At 40.3% G+C, this 21130-nt stretch overlaps 1 long non-coding RNA gene across 7 annotated transcripts in view; it reads right to left on the reverse strand.

Annotated features, from left to right (window-relative positions):
- LOC116490197 overlaps positions 1 to 21130 on the reverse strand; it is a 70355-nt gene that overhangs the window by 23529 nt on the left and 25696 nt on the right. For all 7 annotated transcript variants that reach the window (XR_004253340.1, XR_004253341.1, XR_004253339.1 and 4 more), the window contains 3 exons: positions 16627 to 16748; positions 9877 to 9917; positions 9275 to 9394 (listed from right to left, as the gene is read on the reverse strand). This is a non-coding gene — a long non-coding RNA (uncharacterized LOC116490197). The remainder of the gene's footprint in view (positions 1 to 9274; positions 9395 to 9876; positions 9918 to 16626; positions 16749 to 21130) is intronic.

Below are 21130 nucleotides of genomic sequence, written 5' to 3' on the forward strand. Positions count from 1 at the left end.
TAAAAATTATTTTTCTTTATTCTTCTTAACATGGGCACCACTCCAGTGTTCGCTAGGCTGGAGTAACTTTCAAGGTGCACTTGTGTTACAGGTATGCAGAGGTATTTACCATCAATTAGGAGAGAGCCATCTATCAGACTCGGTGTACTTTTGAGCCTGCAGCCGCAACATTAAAAGGGCTACAGAGTTAGCTATGGACAAGCCTGAAATATGACTCTCTTTTGGATATCAGTTGCAAGATAAAAACATTTGCATGGTGTTTAAAGCAGCCAAAGAATCTTGTAGTCCTGCTGTTGGCTGTTTTCACAAAATTCAGATTTAAGGAACTTTGCTAGGACTGAACAAATTACCCTCAGTGTGCCACAGGCTAAGGCTGAGATCAGCAACACCAAAAACATGTCGAGTGGATATGAATATACAACCCTGCTCAACTCCACTTGTTACAAGAAGTGCCACTAAAGGAAGATTTTCTATTATGAAGGATCCCTTCCATCACAAAGCAACAGGTTAAGAGAATATCAGAACAGTCCAATTCACTTCAACTTCCAGAAAGCAGATCAAGTGAAAGCTTTGTGTGTTTGTCAAAACAATCCAGACACAGTAGAGATGCTGATACTTCTCACTGTGCTGTTTCCAAATTGGATTGACTGTGAGTACAGCAATTCTCCTCAGGAGTTTTCAGACAGAACCAGGCCTAGAGTATGGAGGCAACTGAATATGATCTGAGGCAGCAGTTTCCCAGGAGCAGTTAAGAGACAAATACCAGTATTTGTCACAAAGTAAAATCATCCTTCATCTTATAAAATGCATGCTTGCAATCTCCTTAAAACATTTGAGGCACTCCTGTCATTCCAGGGATGTGAGTGAACAAACAAAAGAAATACAGGAAACAGCATTTACAGTAGTTACTTACAAAAGAAAGAACTTCAGCACACCTTCCCTAAGTACTGGGGCTATCTTGAATCTCTTTCCTAGCCTCTCTGACTTAATTGGTTAATGAAAAATCATTAAGAACCATGATAAATGGTTTCTGCTCAGTCACATCAATGACAACAACCAAAGATGGATGAGAGATAATTAAAAGAAAAATGTTCCATTTACCTAGCAAGATGGAGGATGTTTTCTATGAGAAGCGCTCTACCAAATGTTTGCCAAATTCAGTACTGCTGAACACAGATCTGATCTCCTGCATGAAACCACTAAGTGTTTCCATAAGAAAGGATCTTCTCAGCCTTCCACTTGAATTTTATCTGGTTCTATAGCATTCATGTTTCTGGATGTTAGAAACATCTCTGAGAAGTCTAACACATTTAGCAGAGGAAATTTTAATCTTTATGTTATTTGAATACAGTCAGTCTTGATACCTGGGTCTGAGAAAGACCCTGAAAGAGGCAGTAAGACACCTTTTAGACCATGTCCTTCATTTATCCCTGCCATGATTTTCAAAGCTTAAATCTTTTTTTTTTCTTGACATTGATCACAACATAACAATAAAGCAACATTTTCCTCTAGCAGCTTATAGTTCTCTTGCTAATGAGTCTGACAGCAACAAGGCTTGGTAGTGCCTGACCACTTTCAAAACCTATCCAGAACCCTGAACTAATACTGTTTCACTTGATGGGGTTTAATACAAATTGGACACCAGAATTTGCGGACAACATTTTTTTAAAGTCCATTTCTTATGCCACCTTTGAGTAAATAATCTCAGAAGAAGAGAGCAAGAATTAAACAGAAAGTTTTACCACAGAATAAAGTATTACAAGGAATCTTGTAAATTCTTGATGAGAGGTTGAAGAGCATAGTGCACCCCCTGCACGGCCTGTCAGCACAAACCCTGAAACCTATGTTGGAAACAGCTGACAGCAGGCATTGCTTTGAACATCAAATAGACATTAGAATTAAGGAGCCTCTGAGTCAAGTATGGGCTTTCTGTAATAGTCAAATGCTTTTTGGAATATGGGAAGCAGATACTGGATATATTTGACGTGTTTTTACTGACCATCCACCACTTAGAAGTTTATTTGCTATTAAAAAAAAACCAAAAACCTCTATTCATAAATCTTAACCTCGCTATGTTGAAAACAGCTGAAACAGATTGTATCTTTATCAGCACTGAATTCAATATGAGAAGAGTTTTGATTTAGTCAGCATACACAGGACATCTCAAAAGAATAAAACCCAACCAAACGCACATGCCCCTGTGGTATAAGACATGGGGAGGGCAACTCACTAGGCAGGCTGTTTTACTGTGAGCGCTAAAGCAAGTTCCCATGGAAGTTACTGGCTGGTGAAGTTCATGTCCTTGTGCCCAGGTTCTGAACACCCGTACTCAGAAGAGACATTTAGGCTTTCTCTGGGATAGTAATGATATTATCCTGACTGAAAATCTGCCTGAAGGCCTGCAAAGACACTTAGATTACATGTAGATTTATTATAGATAGAGTTGAGTCTAGGTTATTTCAAGATGACCTGAGCCTTCCTATTGACTATAATCACTAGATTCCAACTCTTTGCCTTAGAGCATTTTTTCCCCTCAACCTGAATTATTTTGGAAAGCTACAACCACATTGTTTCACCCATTTCTAAAAACAAGACCATTGATAAAGCTGCTTTGTGCCTACTAAAACCCAAGGTGAGATAGGAGTGCAAATTCCTGCTTGCCTGCATCACACTGCAAACAGGCTGCGAGATACATGAAGTTACCTTTCTATTGCACTGAGCACTACTGATAAAGCCTCATCTGGAACACTGCTAGCAGTTTGGGGGAAGACACTACAGGAGTGATAAAATCTAGTCAAAGTGCATCCAGGTGAGAGAAAAGAAAATGAGGGAGAGTGAAAACACCACCAGCAAAAAAAGCAGACTGGACAGATAAGCACCATACGGTCTTGTATGGTGACTGAGGGAAAGCCAAAACTTTTCAAGTACATAAAAGACTGCCTTTTTTGTTTGTTTTGTTACCCTCTCAATGTCAGCTTAACCCAATTTTCTTGCCCTATCCATTACTGCAAGAAGAATGGTAAAACACTTGGTAAATCTGTTTTACAGATAAACACTGCAATAGATTGCTTGGAGGATCTGAAGAACGAATTAGACAAACATCTCTGTGGCTGATAAAGGCATAGTCAATAATGCCGCATGGTGCAAGACAGAATAGATGTTCTCTCTTTTTTTTCCCCCCAATTCTGTGATTGTTTATCTGTGTATAGTTCTCCTAGATTCCAAACACATCTCTAAATAGTTCATACTTCTGCAAGTCAAACCCCGGGGCTCCTTATTTTCTTCTAGGTGCCCACCACACATACACACACACACACAGACACAAAACGAGTAATCACCTCTGAAGAAGCATGGTCTAAGTGAAAGGCTTTGTATGACAGAGACAGCAGTTGATTGTAGTTGCCCAGGACAGTTTCTGAACATCAATTTTCCTACATACACTCTGGCTGCTTGCTATAGCAACCAGCATTTATTATGCCCCCAACAATATAGTGTCGCTATTTTAGATACCTGTTGTGCATAACCTAATGCAGTACCCTACAAGGGAACAATGTTACAAGACATGCAATTAAGGATCACATTGCGAATACACTTAAGGTCAAGTGAGGTTGCGGAGCCACTCTTCTTTATGGAAATACCCGTCAAGGTTTGGCCACACACCCTCAGTGTGCTTTACCCAGGCTGTTGCTATACATTTGTGAAACGTAATGTTGTTACCCTGCAGCAAGTTTACTGTTTCTACCCTCCAAGTCACTTTAAAATGTTTAACACTAGGTGGAAAATACAGAAATTTATCTGCTTCCCAACTCCAGGATTATTTACCTGAAGGGTAATCTTGCCTCTCTCGTGGCCTGTTCTTTACTGAGGAGCCCAGATGATTCCCAGAGAATTGCCTTGGAAGCTCTCAGTGATTTACAGGATTTTGCAGGATTATGTAGAGTGTTTCCCACCCCAGCAAACTTATTGATTTCTTCCCCCTCCCCCTCTCCACAGAGGGATTTGAAAGGACAATTTCTAAAAGTGCTACGGCTAAGCTTCTCCATCTTTGTGAACACAGTTTAGTTAAAAGAGATGAAACTTCTGCCTCAGAAACCAGATGCAAAGCAAAACAACTGTGTGTACACCGATGGCACAAAAAGGAAGAGCTGGGACTACTCATTTTTCTGACAAGCAAGCAATGTATCTCAGCATTCATTTATGGAGGACTTCACACAGCCTAGCAAACAGAAGGAGGAGGTGGAGAAGAGAAATGAAGGAAAGATCAAGGAGAGAGAAGTTGTACATGAGGGGAGGACGTGAACAAAAAAGTTAGCTCTAGTGGAGAGCTCTAGAAGTAGTTGGGTACTGCTGAAAATAGGCTAAGGGTTAAACAGTGGAACCAGGTGTCAGAGCTGCACAGAAGCAGGGACGAGCACAGCAATAACACAAGCCCAATACATGCCGTTGCCCCATAGGCAGCATTACAGAGGCACCCTTACACCAGCTGCCAAAAATGGGCTCTACTAGAATTTTCTGTACTAGTTTCCTCTTAAATGGGCATCTTATAACAGTAAAATAATAATTAAAAAAAAAAAAAAAAAAAAACACCAAAAAAAAAAACAAACCACAATACATTTAATTCTTTATCAGACTGCTCTCACTGGACAAAGCAAGCTTAAAATGCAAGCCCTAAGCACTGTAGGATACATTTTTAATCAAGTATTTGAGTTGCTATTTGCAATTCATTAAGAGCAAGAATCAGTAGCTTCTAATGGCTGGAGCAGCCGCGCTGCTCCTCTCGCAGTTTGTGGCACGCACACCACGTTGCCGCACACATGGCAGCGCTTCCCTCTGGCTATAACAAAACCGAGAGCAGATGGCACCAGCTAGGGAGCCATTACACAGTTTCGAAAGCACCTATGAATGTAAACCACTGAACATAAAGATGACTGTCATCACCTAATGGTCATCACACAGGACTTCTTGTTCCAAATATTTCACTGTCTCCAACCACAAGAGCAACCTAAGGGTTTCCAGCACTTGGCACAAGCACTAAGGTTATAACAGAATATCAGCCCTCCAGCCAGAAGAGAGCAACCAGGCACACAGCAGTTACTAATTTTATGCTGTCTAGATAAAAGAGCACAAACTTTAATTGAATCTGATTTCACCCATTAAGAAAGCAAAAACAAGCATGCATTTCTAATCCTGCTGTGGCAACACGCAATCTATCCATATTCCTATCACCTGAATGATATTTTTTAAAGCATTTAATAGAACTTTCAGGAGGCTTTGTCCAGAAAGTTCAGTGGACTCTCACAGTAACATAACTGAAGCTTCTGTTCATTCCAAAGCAAGCAAACAGCTAAACACATAGAATGCACAAGAAAAACCAACATACACAAAATAAACAAACAGAAAGCCCCAAACCCACAAACAATAACATCACAACAGTTCACGTGTTACTTTAAAGACACAAAATTCCCATCTCCTCAGACTGTATTTATTCATTTGTCTCACTAAGCTCACATTGGACTGTTTGGAAGGATGATCTGTACTGACAGTGACTACAGCGCACAAACTGGCAATGCTGTACTCAGTGTGCCACATGTACACCTCTTAAAAGCATGTGCACAGGTTCCTTTAGCTCAACACTCAATAGTGATATAAGTGTAAGATAGAAGTTTTCTTCTATTTACTTTACAAATAAACAGAAACATTGAGACTACATGATTGTGGATGTGGTAGAGAAACTTCTGTTTTGTGAATTATGTGCCCCTGATTCTTGCATATTTCTAGATAATCCACATGCACTCACCGTTCTCCATTTCGGTAGAAATATCCTCATGGCCATAGTAGTAGTAATATTCCTGCTCTTTGGCACAGCTCTTTTCAACACAAGACATTATATTTAAATACAACTGATATTGTCACATTGTCTTTGCTTTTGTCTGAAACATTTGCACATCTGGATACCAATAAAAAAATAAAAATCGTTATCCTTTCATCTCTGGATACTTTTAGGGGATAACACTGGTTTATGGTAGGTCCTGGTGTGACAGTTTATATTCAATAGTATGTGTTAGGTTAAAAAAAAATAAATAAAAATCAGAGCCTACAGAGTGTGTAAGTTAAGATTTACGCTTTCCTATACTATTTTTAAAATGCCACTGATTCTGCTTTTTTCTTTTTTGTCAATGATTGCCATAATTTATATTAAAACATATAAAAATATGTGAAACTATAATGTAATGTTAACGTCGGGAAAAACACTGCAAGAGCAGTATTCAATTGTGTAAATATCTCCTAAGAGATGTAGTGAAATCCTGCATCTCTTGATTCCTTTAACAGTAGGCTGGATAAGCCATTTTGAGAAGGGCAAGGGAATCCTGTAACAGACAATGGGAGCTGGTTGATGTGATCTGTCTGCACCAATCTGTTCTATTTTTAATTGAGGTAGTTCTGTGGTGATCCTGTAAGGCAAGGTTACTGCTGTAAGCATATTGTTGGTACTGCAATTATCACATAAATAGTCAGCTCTGACATTTCCTCTCAGCTGAGTATGAATTTCTGCCAGGTTGCTTCCCTGCAACATTTGGCAAACAAACCCATCTTGATCAGAAGGTAATTTATTGCACACTAGAGTTCAGTGGGTGTGATCACTGAAAATGACAGATAATCAACAGTTTGGGGGTATAATAGAAGCAGCAACATATTTATGCACACAAATTAAAATGGCATATCTAATGTGAACATTTACAAGCAGATTTTTTTGCTTGTTTGGTTTTTAATAAGTGGACAGATCACAAGGACTGGTAAACCTGGGGTCCAACACCCTCAAGAACAGGAACACAGATTTAGGCAGCCTCCTGATCTCACAAGCAGCTCACTGCGCAGGTAGGCTGAGTTGTAAAATGCTCAGTAAGCGTTCTTCTGCTGAGAGAGGTTTATACTGTCTACAGAGCAACCCAACGCAGATTTTAATTAGCTCATTTGGGCGGTGGTACCAATACATATATGACAGCATGGATTGCAAACGTAACGTAAGAAGCTGAATAAATCCTTAGCAAAGTACATGTAGCCCATGGCAGCTGCGACTGATTTAACACCAGCTCTGACTGCAGCGTAAGCATATTGTAGAAGCCTAGCTTTGGAGGTGCACTCATAAGCTAAGAGCCTCAGCCTCGCTGACTTTCAGAGAGACACATGAACTAGGCGAAGCTGCCCATGGTAAGAGATGCTTCATTACTTTGAAAAACCATGTCAACAGATTATTATGCTAACGATTTGTTACACTACCTTTGATTCACTTGTTTTTGTGTGTTTTTTACTGTTGTATTTAGGGTTCGTCTGGATAAAATGTATCCCCACTTCTAACACAACTGCTTTTAGAAGCTGGTTTTGCCCAGCAAGCTCTGTACAAGTTGAAAGTGTTCTGTTGCTGTTAAGTGCACAGTGGTAGCTGTTTCAAGCTTATTTGATGTAAGGAAAAAATAAACTTGCATAAATTTTGCTACAGGGCTTTACACCTCACTGAGGCACCGATGCTTTGAAGACAGAATCCCTTATAAAACTATCCAGAAGACAGTACTCTGTTCAAGCCATAGTCTTTGGGATAATGCAACTAACTGGTGCTGTGGCCTCATAATAAATTTACCAGGAGACAAATGCATTTCCTATTGACCCATGCTAAATCTTTAAACAAATATCTCTGCAATCTTTTCCAGCCGTCTTGAGAGAAACTCATTCTTTTTACTATTGCGCCAACCAAAATGAGTACAACCAAGGGCAAAATGTGTTCAACAAGACCAAAGTAATAACGCTGCAGAAGGCAGACAAGCCCAAAGCATGGCCCAGAGGCTATTAGTTAACCTACAAGTTCAGCATGAACAATCTTGTTTTATATGGGCAGCCTAGAATTTAATAAAAGCAAGGCAAGTAGCAGCAGTTTTATTTACATTTCAGCTTTATGAATATCCAAACAAAAAGCAGGCACCAAAGACCACTTACAGGCTTCTCCTCATTTGCTGCTATTATGAGAAACAAAACAAACAAAGAACTGCAAAACAGTGCAGAAGCATTAAAAAGGTCTTAGGACACAAAATCACCTAAAATGTTTTTAGACACTGGAGCATCCTGCAGTGAAGGCTCCCACTGGCAGTATTTTAGTTGATGGGAGTCTAAATCAATAGATAGGTCTCTAAAAAGCTGAATGCCTGTTGGATCTGTCTTACAGATCCAAAAGAAAGTGGACTTTTCCTAAATTTCTGTAAAATTTGCCTAGGCCATTAGTGTAGAAGAGCCCATAAACAAAGCTGACTGAGTATTCTTAGCAAGCTAAGAAACACAGGAGGACAAGAAGGCTGGCACAGAAAAACCGGGAATGAAGAGCTGAAGAAAACATTTGAGAAGAGCAAATGCAAGATTTTCTGTTCTCTTGTTCATCCAACTGTTGCTGTCACCCTAGATATCCCAACACCTCTCTCAGCAGCAGCCACTGCCACCAATCCCAGCACGAGCATAAAGCCAAGCAGGCAGCCACCCTTTAGGGTGGTTTTAGGCCTATGCTTAAAATTGGTGTTGGGCATAAGCAGGAGGAAAAATATAGACAGAACTGCTATTTTAAGGAAATGAGTTAAAGAAATGAGGTGGGGAAAAGAAAGAAAAACAGTGAGGAGAAAATAGACATGAAACCCCAAGCTTTGCATTTGGAATAATTAAGCAGTGAGTTTAGGGTTCATTCTCAGGCCCCACTGAAATCAGTATCAAACTTCCAACTGAGCCTAAGGACAGCTAAGACTTCTAGGTCTCTCACAGCTTCTTACGTGCATCTTTTTAAACAGAAAATGAAACTCTCCTTGACTAAGGCAGAAAAAGCTGTCTTGGAAGACAAGCCTATAAAAATTCAAGGTCAGAACAATTCAGCACACCGTAGGAAATACTGATTCACCAGAAGGCACATACTAGGTCTGTCAGAAGAGAAACTTCAGTGGTTGTGTACCTTCCTGTAATGTCAAGCAGCCACGAGACAGACATTTAAACCAAGCTTATGCATCACAGCAGCTGTGCAAAACAGCCACAACACATTAGAAAATTTTTAGTGTTTAAAAGAGAGACAAGAATTCAGAAATAACACTCCTTCCACTTCAGTACATCGCCATACAATTGCCTGTCTCAAGAGACAGCACATCAAGGCACTCGCAGGATCAAGAGAACGGGAACTTTCATTAAAAGAATATACTGACACACAAAGTAGCTATCTAAAAAACATAAAAATAGAAAAGAAACACCATACCTCAAATACTGCCCAGCTAAGTTGCTGCTGGTACGTGATCAAGCTGGAATGGATTAGCAGTCCTTTCTTAGGGTTAACTTCAGCATGCTAACATGGCTCATGTTTTACCAGTTGCTTGAACTGAGAAAAGCAAAGAAAAACAAATGAGATAAGCATGATGGCCAGGTGTAGGCAATGTGAGCTCCATGTCAGACATAAAACAGCAGGCTCTTGTTTTCAATTGTTTTACTGATAAGTGTCCCCTTACTGAGATGAGGATTTATTCTTTACACCTGAGGGCTGAATACAACACTCCCCCACCCCTTCCTGGCCAAACTGCATCATTTGGATCTGTGACCTCGCTGTCTCCACAAGACACATGCTGTATTATTCAGATTTTTCTTTTTCTGATATTGGTCTGAGAGTGAGTATTTGCAGATTTGTCTTTCTATAGCCCCTAAAGGAAAGTTTCTTGCAATTTTTTTGTTTTGTTTTGTTTTTGTGAGCAGCATCTTTCTATATTATCCTACTTTAATTTCTAGCCAATATTTCTAAGCAGGGCATGAGATGTTTTTTACTTGCCTTATGCAAATTGTACATTCCAACTTGAGCTGAAGACTTACCAATAAAAGCAGTGCCACGAGGTCAGTGTTCTTACAGGGTACTGTGAAGAAGATAGATAAAATAGACTCAAAGAGGAATCAAGGAACTGATGGCTATTCTTAGCAAAAGGAGCTTAAAAGGCTGACCAAACACAGCAGCATAAAACTGAGATCACATAGTCAGGACTTGTTTTAGGTCCTCAAGCACCAGGAGAATTGCTCAAATGCTTCTGAAGCCTCATTAAATATTAGCTGCTTCAATAAAAGATGTGAAAGCAAGTTGAGATCTTATGAACCAAATCTCCATGGTTTTATACTGCTCACAAGGGCAAAGTTGCACACTTGCAGGCAATTAGCAGCAGTTTTATTTCATGTGAATATAGCCAAGGCCAGCGTGTTTGAGGGGATGATACATAGCATATCTGCATGGTGACCAACCCTCTCCTTTCCCAGATGTAGCTGGGGAACAACTGAGATTGAGATGTACGTTCTGATTCTCCATGGTTTTATACTCTAGATAAACATTTACATCTCTGCAAAGAGGCCATACAAACCTACTGGAGCAGTATAATTACTTTACAAAAACTCTGTGGAGAGGTAGTTGACTAACTCTAGCATCTGGGAATAAGAAATTGGGCTGTTTATGCCCCAGCATTTGTTTCTAGGCCCTATCACATGCTGACTGGGGGGAGATCTAGGGATTTTTTGCACCACAGAGAGCACTAGCATGTACAACTCAGAGTTTTCTAACCCTGAGGACTGCATAATGTTCTCCTCTAAGGCAAGAGCACAACCAGCTGGCTCCTCTTCCCCTGCACCTCCAGGCAGCGTGAAGGCAGAGCAGCATACAGTATCACCTTGATTTTGAAATAGCCACACTGTCTTCTTAGAGTAGAAAATCACCATTTACAATGCCTGCAGGAACTCAGTGGGACCTGCTGCAGTTCTGGAGAGCACAATGAACCGCACCGGTTCCCAGACAGCTGCCTTACACAGGTGTAGGAAATCACTAAGCCTGTGATACAGCAGCTGCTGCTGTTTTAGGCCACAAGATTTCTCCCCCACTGTGTGTTCTGGTCTGTGAGCCTCACTGAGTCCCAAACTCACTGTAAGCTGGAAATCCCTGCCTTTTATCATACTTTGGTTCTGAAAGCAGCAGCTGCTCTTATTTCCTAATTTATTCTTGAGTCCAGGCTCAGTCAGATTACCATTTCTTGCCTGTTTGATGTGAAGGCTCTAGTTCCCTTCTTACTGCTGACCTCAGCAGGGCTGCAGCTCTTCAGGTGAGGTTCTACTCAGCTGGGAATCATTTTGAATCTTTTCAGCACAAGCCTCAGGTTTTCTGAAAGTGCATCCCATTGCTCATCTTTTCTTCTGCATGTCTTAAAGCGTAATTCACTTACATATCGTTCACCTAAGACTTATGAATAAAATAGTGTTATGAAAGTATGACTTAGTTTCACCTACGACTGATGTCAAAAGCCTCTCAAGGGAAGTGGCCCAATTAGCAGGTACCTATACAGTTTCTTATTGCTAACATTTAAGGACACCTTTCGGATATGTCTGAAAAAATACAGTTTTGCTGCAGTATCATCAAAGCAGCATCTTACTGTAAAGTTAAAACACAGCAGTTTTTCCTTTGAAACTGTATTTCTGTCCTCCCTCCTCTGAATGCTGACAGGCAGTGCTCCTTATTGTGAATTTTGTTTTAATGGTCAGTAACAGCTCTGAGAAACTCTTATAACTTAATGAACTAGCTCACATTATTTGTCACAGTAAAACCTAAAGTTTAGTAAATATGATCTTTTAAGCAGTGTCCCCTCAGAGTTGGTGGGCAAAGCAGACTAGCAAATTCTGAAGCACTTAATAACAATTTATCACACCTATGTCACATTACTGCTGCACCCAGAGCAGAAGACATGGTGGTGTATACATGTCCTGGTTTTGGCTGGGATAGAGTTAATTTTCTTCCTAGTAGCTGGTATGGTGCTCTATTTTGGCTTTAGAATGAGAACACTGCTGATAACACACCAATGTTTCAGTTGTTGCTGAGCAGTGCTTACACAGAGCCAAGGACTTCTCAGCTTCTCATGCTGCCCTGCCAGCACAAGGAGTTGGGAGGGGACAGAACCAGGACAGCTGGCCCAAACCGGCCAAAAGGATGTCCCACACCATGTGGCATCCTGCTGAACAATGAAACTGGGGGAGTTGTTGGGGGTGGCGGCTGCTGCTTGGGTCTGGCTGGGCATTTGTCAGCAGGTGGTGAGGAATTGCACCGTACATCACCTGTTCTGTATATTATTTTGCTATTATTATTTTCCCTTCATTTTCCATTTTATTAAAATGTCTTTATCTGAGCCCATGAGTTTTACTTTTTTTTTTTTTTTTTTTCTTTTTTTTTTTTTTCTGATTGTCTCTCCCATCCAACTGCAAGGGGTGGAGTGAGTGAATAGCTACGTGGTGCTTAGCTGCCTGCCGGGTTAAACCACAATGGTGTGTAATACCCATAATGTGATGAAAAGCAAAAAGCCCTTCCATTGGTCATAAAAATTCTCAATATTCAGGTGTTTTTTTCATATGTGGAACATTTACTAATTCCTAATGACTTTATACTTAAGCCTTTCCAGATTTAATTATTCCCTTCTTGAAAAAGGCTGAGAAATCCCACTTTGATCAGGTCCAGTGGGCAGCACTCACTTGAGGAAAGCTGTATTTCAAAAGCACCAGGTAGGCTACAATGCTGCAGTGCATCCATCCAAGTTCTTGCTCTTACACATTCATAATGGCTTCTCTGGTGAGGGCGTTCACTGTTCAAGTAAAACTAGCTGCTAAAATACACCCAAAAGTTGTCTCCAAAAAATAATTCTTTTGGGATCTGCAGCTCCTACGCTCTGGCTTGCTGCTTTTCCCGTTCAGACAAACCCAGAAAACTCCAGCCAGCCCCCTTAATGCTTTACTCCTTAAGTGCACATCTAGAACTGAATATCTTGGGGCTGACAACACACCCCTGAACTAGCTCATGCAGCACATCCCATTCCAAATGTTTGAAATCCAAGACCTCCTCAGGAAAGCAAAAACAATTGCACATTCCTAGTACCAAGACACATCGTTAAGACAACCTTATTTGATATAACAAGATTTTTTTTTTTTTTTTTTTCTCTCAGGAACAGTTTCTGAATCCTTCCCTTCACTTTGACGTGAAGAGTTTTCATGCTGCCACTGCAGGAGCTTACCCAGAAATTATGCCGAAGCTGCTATCTGTAACAAATGCTCAGATATATCAAGAGTAATAACCTTCATCAGCCTCAGACTCTCTGCTTTGTGAATCAGGGTATGCCTGCAATGCACTGGAGCCTGTAAGGTGAAGCTTTACATTAGTTGGTTTAGGCACACAGGCAGGATGTAAATTGCCTCTGAGAGGCAAAGTAATCCCAGACAGACTTCTTTGCAGCCACAGCCAGCTTGCTTGGTTATCTCTGTGTGGCAGGATTTTGCAGGCAAAAATGTTTCCATGTACTTGCTGGACCCAGGCTCCTTTCTATCTTCAGCTAGCTGCCAACTCCTCTGTACATTTTTTTTTTCCCCATAAAAATCAGCACTGCTCCTGGCTGCGTGCTCCCTAGCTCTTAGATAAACTTCCCGCCTCTTCATCTGTTGCATCTCTGCACGCTGCTGGGAGCTTTGATCATAGTACACCTCCTTCTTTGCACCGAGCTGGTTACATGTAGGAAGTCACATCTCCACATGTTAATATCTCCATCCTTAGTGCCTTACACACAGATTTGTTTTCCCATATAATGAATGGGAAGGGATACAAGCTGAACTCTGTAATATGGGAAGTACTGCTGTAGAGTTTTACAGCACGCTACTGCCTGTCCTTTGCAATGTGCAACAAAGAATTATTCAGCAATCTGACCACGCTTTTCTGATAAGTTTTCCACATACTACCACCACTCAGCTCCTCCCAGTTTCAAACCTCTGTGCAAAGACATCTGGAGGCACACAATTACAAGTACAGTAGCACCATCTTCATCTGACTAAAACACTCGTGAAGAGCAAGCACTCAGCAGATGAACTCTTGCTCTCACCACTCATATGTGCCTGCTACAGCCCAGCTGCACAGGGCAGGCTGCTTTGCAGCTGCCTTCTGCACCCCAGCTGAACATCATCCTTCCTAGCAGACACTTTTGTAGAGAAGATCTTCCCAATGTTCAAAGCTACAGGTGTAATGCCCTTCTGCAGTCTTCAATAGCTCTGCATTATTTAGTTATTCTGAGTTCTGATGTACTTATTTACAACCCAAAATAATACAAGCAATGTGCAGTTAAAAGTAAACTGCTTTAATCGCTTTGGGCAAGTAACAAGCAAAAATTCCACAGAATGCATTTCTTTTTGTTTCAGGGCCTAACACTCAGCACAATTAAAATGTTAAAGCCAAGTACAAACCCTCTGAAAACATTGTTCTTAAAGGATTATATTATGTATTTGTATTTATCAACTTTGAAGAATGAAACATTAATAACGGGTTATTTCCTGTCTACCCAGGACATCTCACATTGTAGAAAAACTTAATTCATCTTTGTTCAAGACATCCCTCTCCCTTTCAGCTATCCCCAGAACCCCTCAGGAGGGAAATAACACTTCAGTTCTGTCTTTTTAACGTGCCTGATTTACATAACTCTAATGATATTTAAGTGCCTTTGGCTGCACTTTCCTTTCCTTTCTCTGTTTCTTTACTCCCAAACTCTCAAGGCAGATGAAGTAACAGTTGGCAGCATCCTGCTCGTTACAGTGCTGCCTGTGCTGTTCCCTAGTCACAGGACTGTGGTTGCAGCTGGCTGAGTGGCTCTCCAGTCCTTGTATGAATTCCAGTTTCCCTTTGAGAAGCTACTTCCAAGTGTCCTCCCCAAAGGGGGGAAAAGAGCTCCTCCTTGGAGTCGTGCCATTTCTCCAGGAGGAAGGGCTGGAGGAAAGCAGGGAGGTGCAACAGATCAGGCCAGTTCTGGTTCAAGCCCAGCTTCTCCCCTTACATGAGCAGGGACAGTTCCTGTGAGCATCTGCACCATCCAGACCCCGTGTGAGAAGACACAGACATCACTCTGCCCATCAAGTCCAAGAAAGAGACAAAGACAGCAAACCCTGATTAAAGAAATAGCAGACCTGACGGGATGCAGAGCAGGACAGATTTGGATCTGGGGACTGAATTTGTTATAAAATAGGGACTATATGTGGATTTTGCAGACAGGATGAAAGGAATCTCGGTAAATACGCATGATCTTCAGCTATGCTAATCTTTTTCACTTCCTAATGGTAAAACATGGGATGGCGACCCCAAGCCACGTCTTTTAGGGCATTTCAATGTTCCCAGTCATCAGCTGGCATTTGGCCTTCCTTGCTACTCAGCTTTGTTGTCTGTTCCTGTTTGGCATGCTGGCTCTTTCAATTTTCTTTTCCCTCTGTACACAAAGGAACTTGAAGTATGGGAAACAGAAGTAACTGTTTTTCTTCACTGCTTCCCTGATAGTCCATGTGGTAAGTGAAAAAGGAGAAACAGGAGTGTTCTCTGTCACTCCCAAAGTTGTGCCAGCAATCACACATCTGCCACACAATTTCTGCTTTCTGTCTTTCTAAAAAGGGCTTGGAGTCCTTACCACGCACACAGGCAGAAGACCTGAATAACACCCCCTGCCTTACAGAGAGCCCCAGTGGTGGGCTCCAAACAAACTACCAATTTTCAAACTGTTTAAAGTGTTGTGCAAAACACCCACAAAAGTGCCTAAAACCAATGTTAATCCATGCTGTCCCCTTTTTCCTTTTGGCTGTGACAGCCACATGCCACCTTCTGCACCGATGCCTGGCACAGCATTCAAGCTCCTGCTGTCACCACGATAAAGCACAATTCTTCTTCCATGACTGAAATCCAAGCAAACTGCATCCAGGAATGCTAGAACTACTGAGCGTTTTCTTCACAGAGAAAGATGTAAGAAGTGCAAGCTTGCAGCAGTCCTTATTCAGGGTTTTCTCAAACAGGACAGTATCATTAAAACAACAAAGCCTTCAGAAACAGTTACATTCACGTGATGAACCTCTATCTGTATGTAACTCTATGCCCCATCCCCTGCTCCTACTAACTTTTTTTTTTTTTTTCAAACCTGGATTTACCAGGAAACCTTCAGCATTTTTCCAAAAGCATACAATGTGTTCTGGGTTAAACCAAAAATAAAAATTCATTGTTCCATTGCTTTCAAGCAACCCTTAAAAAATGCTACCTTCTAACAGAAAGCAGCAAGCTTTCATGTAAAGACTAATAAAGTCCTTTTATGGGTCATAATATCACCTCATAAAAATTTGTGAGGACTGGACTACTTTATGTGATTATGTTTAACAAATAAAATCATTTGAAAGGAGCATCCATCTCCCTCAGAAGTTTAACTGGAACAAGACCCCACTGTGCATTCACTATATTATCTTTCTGGCTATTGTAAATTTACTGTTTGGTTAGAATAGTTCACTGTGGATACACAGGGCGTTTTTCTTTTTTCCCTTTTCAAAGAAAGAAATCTGACATCAATGTATTAATAAAGGCAGAATAATCATGTAATCAACTCCATATTATGAAGTGACCTTAAAACCATGACAAAGGCTCAGCCACAACCATCCAAGTCATACAGTGTGCTAGAGGAGGGAGTGGTCCTTGGCACACATAAAACAGCTTCCAAAGGATGCATCTACATAGCCCAACTTAATTATGGGGGCTGTAAATCTACTTACACTTCACCGGAATGGCATGATCTGCTGATCCTCTCTTGCAGTAGTGAAAAGATGTGACACTGGTTTCACAACATTTGTAGTGGTGTATGTTCATAGGCCAAGTATGAATCAGCAATGAAGCCCTGCGATGTGGAAATCAGTGTCAAAACAAGACTTTGGTTTGGTCTGTTTGTTTTTTTCTTTCTTTTTTTTTTTTTTTTTTTTTTTTTTTTTTTTTAACAGCTGAAATACACTTAACAGACAGCAACTGGTTATCACTGGATCACTCACACTGTAATATTCACAGCTCAATTTAAAATAGAAGCATTTTCTTCATTCCTGTCTCACAAAAGTATCCTTTTTTTTGTAACAACAGATGTCAAGATGTTGCCTGGGTACACACTATGCCAGTGCCTGTGGTAAATATGTGAGCAATTTCATTACCCAGAAACAGAGCTTCCAATAGTTCCCTGAATATAAATATCAAACATTCCCCTACCTCAGCCTTCCCCACACCTTCCAAGAATTAATATAAGTCAGCTTCACTCCTTTCAAGCAATACTAAAGCCTCCAGCACCCTATTTGTCCTTCAGAACTATCTCACAGCTTCCTCAGTGCAGCGTGCTGCTAACACCGTATTGTCTGACCCCACACTGATCTTGTTTTTTTATCATGGCTAACTTAGTTCAGAGAAAATGGTTTCTGGCCTAAGAGAACATTTAAGCACTTATTGATCATAACAGTAGAAAGACAGAGAAAGAGGCTGTACCTCTGTTGACCAGAGAGTTCTGCCCCAAATGTAATTTTACCTCCCCAAGATGAAAGAGAAATACTCTGACATTATACAGACTGAGAAGTATATGGCTTCCAGTACAGTCTTATTACTTTTCCAGAAAAAATCTAGTTATTATTCCAGGAACTGGCTAAACACATCACATTCTACTACCATACCCCTGTATTTTCATTTGAAGAGTTGTTTCTTCTTTATTTCCAATCTCTATTTCTTAAACAACTGCTGTGGAACATAGGAGAAATGGATGGCTGTCCATAAGGATGGGGAGTGAAGTGAGTTTAGTGAGAAAATCTTTTAAATCCCCATGGGATGAATGTTAGCATAGATTGAAGGACAAAGATATTTTAGCAACTTCTGTTTTGTAATTAGGGAGAAGGAAATTTCTTTTCCTTTATTTCATTCTCAGAGCAGCACTGTAGTAATAATCTTCCCCTGTTTCTTTTTTTTTTTTCCTGGAACTGCAGCATCACACAAGCCCAGCAGGACAAACTGTTCTTGTGAAAAACTGTTTTTTCCTCTGATCTCTGAGAATCTGAAATGGACGGATTAAATGTTGATCCTCTGATTTTCCTTTTCCCTTGTCTCCATGCATACATTTTGCTCTTGCTAGCTTGCTGACCAGTCTTCAAATATATTGCTTGAATGGCCCCATTCCATTAGGGAACTGACATCTCTTGCTTTGGAGTGTTATTAATATCAGTCCTTGAAAGCATTTAACCAATGACAATCTAACATTAGCTCACAATGGGATTTAAAGACATTATGGTTCATTAATTTATGGTTTAATGCTGGCTTCTTCCAATCTGTTGTCCTTTCTCATTACAAATGGCAAAACAACAAGCTATGAAGTCTACAGAGTCCTGCACAAAATGCTTGCATAAGTGCTTCATTTATTTACCAGTATGATTTATACATACAAATTCTGCCTGTTTTGCAAGTCAGTTGCCAAAGAATAACTGCTGGACTTATGATAGATACTATTTTTACTTCACTTTTCCTTGTTTTGCCTTTTCTCTTTCTGCACAAGCAATTTACGTATTATATTTTCCTCTCCCATAATTTCTCGATAAAATATGAGAAACATAACTGGTATCAATCAAACTCAACTGAATAAAAGCAATAATATTATTTAAACCTTTTGAAAGAAGACCTTCCTGAACAGAAGGACAGGTTGGTAGTTACAACTGATTTAAGAAATGCAGGCAGAATGATGTTCAATTCTGTCATAACCCCAGCTCTTTGCAAAATTAGATCAATGTAATCGGGTTTTCATTGTTCAAAGAAAATAGAAGGAACAAAAAATATGTCAAAATGTCCTGTTTGGAAATTGGAATAAAATATTTCACGTCTTCATTTTCTGTTCTGACCTTTCCGGTATTGCCTCCTGGTAAGCAGGAAAACGGCTATGCTGAACAGGTCCAGGGAACCTTGGTGGACACCACGCTTAACAGTGTGCCCTGGCAGCAAAGAAAGCCAACAGCACCCCTGGGCTGTACTAACACTGCAGATGGTGGATCAAAGGAAGCAATTATCTGCCTCTGTTATGCACGTTAGAGCATATCTCCAATGTTGATTCCAGCTGTAGTTCCACAGAACGGGAAAAATAACATGTTCAGTAAAGGGCTACCAAGATTGTTGGGGACTGTAGCACTTGTCCCGTGAGGAGAGGATGAGCAAGCTGGGCTTGTTCAGCTGGAGAAGAGGAGAGACTGACCTTCAGGAGACCTAGTAACAGCCTGCCTGCACCTACAGGAACTTACAGGAGGGACAACCAGACTCTTCACAGCACTGCATGGTGCAATGGGCGTAAACTGGGACAAGAGGTTCAGACTGGATATAAGGAGAAACCTTTTTCCGTGAAGGCAGTCAGGCAGCAGAACAAGCTGCCCAGAGAGGCTGTGCTGTCTCCATCCTTTGCAGTTTTCAAGACTCAGCTTAGCAACCCCATAGCTGACCCTGCTCTGAGCAGGAGGTTGGTCTAGAAGCCTCCTCTGCTGCCTTGCATTCTGAATTGTCCTATAATATTACAAACAAAAGTGAATTCTCTTCCCAAATTCTGTTACATGCACTACACAGGTAAAACTCTGGAGAAACAGGACCTAGCACTAGGAATGAATTTCTCTGATAGATTAGTAAGATATTAGTATTCCAAGGTCAGAAAAAGGATGGATCTATCCTTGTTTCCAAAATGTTATTTTTTCTCTTGATATCTTCATTAAGTTTTGTGTACAATTTCGGTATTTGAGCTTTGGGGACCAAAACACTCTACTTTTTCCAATTTTGCAGTGTCTGAATTCTGGGATTAGTGTTTTTTGTATTATACAAGGTAACAGGCAATGCCAGAGATTATTGTACAGCCTGACTTTAACCCCATGCTGGCTAAGATATTAGAATGTTAATTAAGTATTAGCAATGACAGCCATAGGCTCACAGACAGAACAAACTCCCCTTAATTAAAATGCTTACTTAAACATAGCCAAGATTTTTCAACTTCAACATAAAACAAACAAACAAAAAAACTCCATGGTTACTTATAAATGCATTTTAAATACATTTTGCATTTAAATAAGCCCTTAAATCGTTATGATGTGAATCAGTCCTGCCAAAATTAAGCTCCCATTTTGATTGGAGGAATGAGTTTATTCAGCAAGATTTAGAGGTGAAAAAACAAACCAGTGGTAATGTGGTTACACATTAGTGCAACTCTGTATCATTCAGAAAGTGCCAATTCTGCTTAAACCTTACTTAAGTTGCTCCACCGGATATCAATAATATGCACTGCCTAATGGAAATGCTTTTTTCTAATAAAGGGAAGCAGAATATATTTGTGGGCAACTTGGGGCAATCTCTTAGGACTGCCAGTACCTTAGCAAGAATGGTCTCTAATACAGGTTTCATTGCCTTTACTACTATTTTTCTTGTCATTTATTATCTCCCACTCTGACTGAAATACACTTGTAATGAATAATTTATAGCATTACACATTTACTCTCCCAGAAAATGCAAATCATAACTGCGTCTACATCAATAATAAAATGGGTAATCAGATACACTAAAAAAAGATATATAGCAAATGCTTACAGAGATTCACCAAAATTACCAACTATCCATTCTTTCATCACCATCTTGCTCGTCACAGACCACTCTAATCCTTGAAAAGCCACTGAGCTACGTCACTGTGGATTCTGTGACCAAGCCAATCTCCTTGAAAGTCTATGAACATAGTAAAGACAGACCTTTATTTTTATTTTTTATAAAGGCCTGCTCGTACAGAGAAGCCTGAGAATAGACTACAACTAAGGCACTAAGAAATGGGCTACCTTCTCTTCCCCTTAAACAGCTACACACTTTTTTTTTTTTTCTTTGTGATGACTGAAAGATAGTTTCCATGAAAAAGATATGATCCGAAGACCAAGAACAAAAGCCGGTATGTTCTGTGTTTGCTAGCATATGTAAGATGCCGAAAGGCAGGCAGGCATGAAAAGCCCAGTCATGGAAAAGCACAGTCAGGTCTGCAGTGATCAACCATTCCTAAGCTTTCCAACAAATGGGTAAAACAACCAATATACAATAACAATACCTCACATTACCATACAGAAATTCATTATCTATCTCAGCTCAGACAATAGAAGTATAAAATGTTCTGAAGAAGTTCTGGGTCATGATTTTTTTTTCTTTTTAAAGGTAGAAGTATCAGTTTTTACTTGAAAATAATTAGTGATAAAATTAAGT

This window comes from Aythya fuligula, chromosome 5 (assembly GCF_009819795.1).
Source record: "Aythya fuligula isolate bAytFul2 chromosome 5, bAytFul2.pri, whole genome shotgun sequence".
Lineage (NCBI taxonomy): Eukaryota > Metazoa > Chordata > Aves > Anseriformes > Anatidae > Aythya > Aythya fuligula.